The sequence below is a fragment of the Gymnogyps californianus genome, chromosome 1, assembly GCF_018139145.2.
Source record: "Gymnogyps californianus isolate 813 chromosome 1, ASM1813914v2, whole genome shotgun sequence".
In the NCBI taxonomy this organism is placed as follows: domain Eukaryota; kingdom Metazoa; phylum Chordata; class Aves; order Accipitriformes; family Cathartidae; genus Gymnogyps; species Gymnogyps californianus.
The window spans coordinates 76,898,285-76,905,447 of record NC_059471.1 but is presented as its reverse complement, the minus strand read 5'-3'; positions in this window follow the sequence as shown (position 1 = coordinate 76,905,447).

The window sequence follows — 7,163 nt, the reverse complement described above, 5'->3', positions numbered from 1 at the left end:
TTATTACTTTTTTATTTTATAGTAGTTCTTGGAAAATGGTAATACAATTTTTAATAATAATACATCTTTTAAGAGTCTGAAGTCAGCATTTTAGCATTGGAGTAGGAGTTAAGCACTTTTATTCATTTGTCTGTCCAGTCTTCAGTTAACACTTATGTGAATTTAGAGATATTCTTGGATGTTGAATGACTTCTATATATTTCCATTAAGCAGAATTTTTTTCATGTTAAGGGAAGGAAATAGAATCCAAAATCAAACATTTGATCCGTTGGGATCAAACAAAGCATCTGATAATGTTTTATTCTTCAATCCAGAATTTCCACTGCTGCCAATGGAAGTTTTGGAGGCACAAGAAATGAAAGATTTGGCTTAAGACCTTTTCTTAATTCAAGTCAAGACTTGCATGCTTGCAAAATTCCCTCAAAATTGGGCTTAACTTTTCTTTATGTATTGTAATTTCCATTATGTTTGCCTTTACCCCTTTTATGAAAACATACTCCCAATGAGAGGCCTATAAAATATAATTTTCTTCCAAAATAAATGTGCCTACAGCTTAAGAAATATCATATAAGCACTTTTTACACTCAAGCAGTGTTTGGCCATATGTCCTGTCTGTCATGTTCTTTCTCTTCTGAGATACCAGTTGTCCAGGATATCCATCTTGAGTTCCTTTTGTAGAAATAAAGAAGTTCATGGGGAAACCGAGTTTGTTCCAGGACTTCTATTCTTAGGCCTGAATTTGTATGTGTTGTGGTTTAACCCCAGCCAGCAACTAAGCACCATGCAGCCACTCGCTCACTCCTCTCCCCTCCCAGTGAGATGGGGAGGAGAATCGAAAAAAGAAGTAACATTCATGGGTTGAGATAAGAACAGTTTAATAACTAAAGTAAAATAAAAAATAATAATTACAACAATAATAATAAAATATAATAATAATAATAATTGTAATGAAAGGGAATATAACAAAAAAGAGAGAGAAATAAAACCCAAGAAAAGACAAGTGATGCACAATGCAATTGCTCACCACCCGCTGACCAATGCCAGAGCCACGATCCGCCCCTCCCGGCCAACTCCCCCCGTTTATATACTGGGCATGACGTTCCATGGTATGGAATATCCCTTTGGCTAGTTCAGGTCAGCTGCCCCGGCTCTGCTCCCTCCCAGCTTCTTGCACACCTGCTTGCTGGCAGAGCATGGGAAACTGAAAAGTCCTTGACTTAGGATAAGCGCTACTTAGCAACAACTAAAACATCAGCGTGTTATCAACATCATTCTCACACTAAATCCAAACTGCAGCACTGTACCAGCTACTAAGAAGAAAATTAACTCTATCCCAGCCAAAACCAGGACATGTCACTCCATGTGCTGAATCATCCATCAAATGAAGGCAGTCGTAGGACACTGAATTTAAATCATAACTTCTTCCTTTACTTCCATGTAATTATCTGCAAGTCATGTTAAATAAATCAATGACAAATTCACATTACTTCAAGGACACAACACTTCATGAATTTTTTTTTTTCCGAGGTCTTCATTCATCTTTCAGACTTAGCAGGAGCCATGCATTCAAAAACAATGGAGCTTGTTCCTTTTCTGATTTTGAGAGGCGCTGGGAAATGAAGTGCTTGCTCTTGGTTTGAGAAGGTTTCACAATTTTTACTCGATCAATCAAAGCAGGTTCTGGATAGTTTCCATGGAAAGGAAAACTTGCCATTCCTTGCCTTTTGCTTTGAAAATGGAGAAAAAAGATTTGTTTGATGTCCTTTTTGGAGAAGCAGAGTAACAAGATGTCTCATTACAACTGCGTTGATTGCAAAAGACTGGAGTTGTATATACATTTTTTGCTTTGGCCTTCACAAAAAGAGGTTCACTGTGACCATATCCCTAACACAACTAACAACTAATAACAAAAATGGAGGGAGGAATATAGGCCAGAAGAGCAAAAAACAGGGAATTAAATAGGGTATTCATGTCATCAAGATCTGATAAAATTCCTAAACACTAGCCAGTTCACTTACATGTTTTAGTGATTATCTTCAAAAGCTCATGAAGGCCAATTGAGGTACAAGAAGACTGAAAAAATGCTAAAGCTGTAGTAGAGGAAACATAAAACAGCCAAACCCTGGTATCAAGAGGTACTTTGTTTAATTCATTACTAAACAGTCCATCTAAGACCATCTGTAGAATAACACTGACAAGAAGCAGCTGCTCTGGAGGTTTCCGCAACAAATCATATAATAGCAAACTAGTTACCTTCTCACAAAAGTAATTAGTCCAGAGTACTGGAAGAGATAACTGGTATGGTATATCTTACTTTAGCAGAATTTTTTATGTAGTCACATGGGGTGTTCTCATGTCCAAACTAAAGAAATGTGATTTATCTATTATAAAGTGGGAGAACAGATGTTTTCAGAACATCTAAAGAGACGTCATGAGTAACTGGTTGTCAGTTAGAGGACATGTCAACTGAATCCAGCTTAGGTCTGGTACGTTTGCACTTTTCCATTAATGGCTATCAAGTATAGAGACAACACTTTGAAAATATGTGAATAATGTGAAACTGAAAGAGATTAAAGCACATAGGACCAAATTGCAATTCAAAGTGATCTTTCTAGATTGGTGTAATGATTGGAAATAAAAAAAAAATTATTCAGTAAATAAAAATGCAAGAATTGTATTCAAAAGGAAGAAATTGAATAAGTGTACAACAAACAATTAGTGAAGAAGGAGTAGAAGTTGTACAAGCTAACAACATGATGCCATTTCAAACAAATCATTGTCACTTTGAAATCTATACATGAGGGTTGTGTGAAGCAACATAATGGGGATAATGGAGATAATTACTCTCTTTGCAGCCAGGCCCAAATGCAAAGAAATTGGAAAGAATCCAAGAAAGTGTTTTAGGAAAGATAACCTATAAGGATAAGTTGAAATAAGACGAGTTTGTTCTGCCTAAGAAAAAAAGGCCAAGTGTTAAATACAACAGTTAATCAATCAAATGTGTAGGAAGTCCTTATAGAGACAATGGTCAGTTGTTTTTCAGCTTCACTGAGGTTAGTATGAGAAATAATAGTGTTAACTTACTCCAAGCAAGCTCTAGGCACGATACTAAGAAAACTTTGTAACTGTAAGAACATTTGAATAATGTATTATTTTTCTTGAGAACATTTTGAAATTCCCATCTTTGGAGACAATTAAAAACAGTTTAGTCTGATAACTGTCACAGGTAGTCAAGATCCTTGTCCAAGAAACTGAGAAATCTTGGGGTTCCTTCAACATCTACATTCCTATCTTTCCTAGATTTTCCTAGGACTATGGTAGATTCTAATTCTGTACTCTGGTAAAAGAAAGATTTGTTTGCTAATTTTAGTCTATGCTTGTGTTTTTTATCTATGTAATCTTCATGATAATCTATGAGAGATTCTTAACTGTTTAGTACATGACAGATATGGACACCTGACAAATATGGGCACATGACAAATATGTCCATTGTGACCACACCTTTATGGTGGAAACCTCGTGGAGGGATTTCTAGAAGCAGCTATGTTGCAGGATCTCTTTATCATTCAAAGAATTTAGTTTACAAAGACATTTCACACCAGACCATTCACAGAGTTGCACAGAGCAGAAATAAAGAACTGCAAGGACTTTAGGGTAAAACAGATACCTAAAACAGTGTAGCCAGCTAACATGAAAATATCCTAAAAGCTGTACAAGCATATGTATAGCTTGTACTCTCATTCCCGCTCTTTTATTGTTTGCAACTTGACCATAGTGTATTTTGAATGATGAAATGCAGCATAAGTCCTCGCAGAGAACAATTAACACTCTATTAATCATCCCTCAAACACGTTTCCTGAAAAAGATAATAAGACAGAAGTCATTGCACACAGTGGGGAAACACATGAAGTAGATCATGGAGGATTATCATCTTGTGGTAGAAATAGTGGCTTGTTAGAGCTGTTGCCATTTCTTGATGTATAAAGTTGAAGATTGGTTTGTGTGCCCTAAAGACTTGTGTAATTTTTGCAGCTATTCCTGTTGGCCTAACAAAAGGTATTGTTTTTCACTGCAAAGCTTTTCTTGCTGGTTCAGTCCAGTAACACCAGCACTGAACACTTAGTTAGCATAAACGTTAGTAACTTTGATAAATATCTGGGTTAGAATCTCACCTGCCATAAAATGGCTGACCCTGGCTGAAGAGCGACCCAAAATACCCATTCTGTGGGGATCCCCACCCCTTTCTTTGGAAGGAAGTTGAGTTTCATAAGTGATGTAATAGTGAGAGAAAGAGAGTGCAATCAATAGAGAGACAGTGTGGCAGTAATTGAGGACATATTCTTATTTTTCAACAGAGTCTTTTGCACATGGCAAGTTCTGACCCTCTACTTGCTCCTTCTTTTGAATAAGCAAACTTTTCTTTGCCCGGGAGGTAGATTTCTCGTGTTTCTTTCCTTCCCATAGGCAAGACACACTGTTACTCTTCATATGGTGAGAGTGATGCATCTGACACCTGGGGTAATGCAACAGGGAAGATGCTATGACATTGGACTGAAGATGCTGTGACATTGAACTGCAGCTGTGTACCACCTACTAAGCACTTCTTTGAATGTGGGGCCTCAATAAAGGGAAATGCATGTGGGCAGCAGTACCGCACTATGGTTTCTTCCCTACTCCATGACCCCATTCATCAAGCACAGCTGGCCATAACATCAAAGAATGCACAGACTGGCCACGTCTGATGTGCCAGATCACTGAGTGGGAAAGAGGCATAAATACATGGTGTCTCCCAGCTGCCAGGGACTGGAGATGGCAGCCAGCAGTGTGAGTCTTGACAGGTGTGGGGGTGGAATGACATGAGATGGAAAGTCAGATTATAAAATTAAAAGAATAAGTGGTGCTGTCACACCTAATTACCTCCTGTGGTGCTCTGCATCACTCAAAGCACACCTGACATCATGTGCATGTTCCATAACCCCTGAATTAACAACACATGCATGGGCTTCATGGTTACCTTTAACCCCAGTGTTAGTTAAATCATTAAGGCTCTGACTCAAAACTAGATTTTTGTCCTTGTTTCTACCACAACTGGTCAATGGACTAAGCCACTATACTCACCTACTAAGAACTGCTCTCTGCTTTTATGAGCTTCTCTGGAATATTATGGTAACAGAACAAATGAGCAACATTTTCATAAACCCCTATTTACTAACCTGTGGAAAGAGGACTGGTCATCAAGGATGACAAATGCATGCAGGTCCTGTAGAGCTAGCAAACAAAACATCCCACTGAAATGAACAGGAAAGTCCTTGGACTCCAAATTGTCTATAAAAAGAAGTTCTTAACAATTTCTTAACTGAATCATCTTTTTTGATAAAGTGGGCCTGGGAACTGTTAAGGAAATTGAAAATCTGAGTATTTTGAAAGCAAAGGAAAAATATTTCAATTGGGACTTGGATATTTGATACAAGGGACCTTTCTTATATAAAATGGAGGTTAACATTTAATTGTATTCTTTTAAAAAGCTAACACAAGCTAACACCTTGTCGAAGTTTCTTCACACTGTGCAGGACAGGAACTAGCCTGTTCAGTTGTTTTTAAAAATCCTGCTAGTACCTTGCTTAAAATCTGAATAAAATTCTTACTAGGCAGTCACAGTGACAGTATTACTGTGCCATTATTACAACATCCAGGGAAAGTGTGTGTACGTAAATAAATGTTATTAAAAGACTATAACAGGCATCATCATAATACATTCTTAGTAAAGTATTGTAACCTGCTACACTGATATAATTAAAATGTATTTCTAATCATCTTTAGGTCTGACATCTGTAACACAATATGGGGGGTGTGTGGACAAGAAGATTGCTTACAATACAGTCAGGCAAGGTGGGGTGAGCTGATCTATTAGGTTGCTGCTACAACCCCCCACCATAATCTGCTTTCCCTGTTCCAGCAGTAAATTTCCTCTAGATCCCTTACACCAGCTCTTTCGTTAACGTGGGCTCCCTCTCAGCCAGTTCAACTCATTAATTTGCTAAAAAACTAATCGAGGGGGCATAGAGGGCGTGGAGTGTATAGTTTTATGCCTGGTTAGTGACCTGAACTGGCTCATCCAGGTAACTAGTGAAAGGCCCACGAGCGAGAAAGCAAATACGCAGTGATCTGGAATGAAGCAAGGGGAAGCAGGAGCACTTCTTCCAACAGCAGTAAACTGTTAAGCTTGCCCTGACATTTCATCTGACTTTGCCCTGTGAGTAACTGGGGAAAAAAAAATCTCTTAGAATATAATGAGATTTTTGTACTATACCTAAACTGTTCAATATACATGCTTTGTATAGTCTTGTGAATGCTTTCCTGAAGCATATGTAAGTGTACATTTATAACTGTATGTAGTGATGCCGACCAGAAGACCACTGTAGATGGAGGAGTCAGTGACCCACATCACAGCTAACCTGAGTAGATGCACGCCCGTGCAGTGCTGTGCTGCACATACAGCATGGCCTTCAGACCCATCTTGTGCTGCTTACATCCCTTGGCTGTAGGATAAACTTGACTAGTAATTATAACAGAGGAGCCTGCAGGCAGCTCCCACTCAGTACCTGCGATTACACCACCTGCATGGCCTTGTCTTTATCTAACAGTGCAGCAAAAAGTTCACACGTGCATATCTTCTTTGTTTGACAGTAGAAATGACGAACAGAGTTGTGTTTTCTTTTAAAAAATAGCTTAAATGACCAAACTGGGGCAACCCTACCACGATGGGCTCTGCACAGCATGCTGCGTCCTGATTAGAGGCCCATTTGGTACTGCACAACTCAGAGTTTCCAGCACGTGAAGTGAAGCAAGGTTATCTATACCACCCTCTCTTTCTTTATAGAGCTAGCTTTAATAAATGCCATTTTACGATATACTTTACACGATGCCTTTCCTACTGGGATCATAATGAACCAGTACCTCCTGGTGCAAAGCACAGTGTATTCATTCCTCTTGATATCATGAAAGCTGTACAGTCTAATAATCATTCTAGTGAAGAAGTGTTATCTTTATAAAAGGCAGAGTTGGTAAGAAAAAGAATACTCAGGCAAATTCTCTTTTACAATAGTTTTCATTGCTTTCACAAACTGTGACTTAATTGCACATTCTCTAGAGTATAAAGGAGG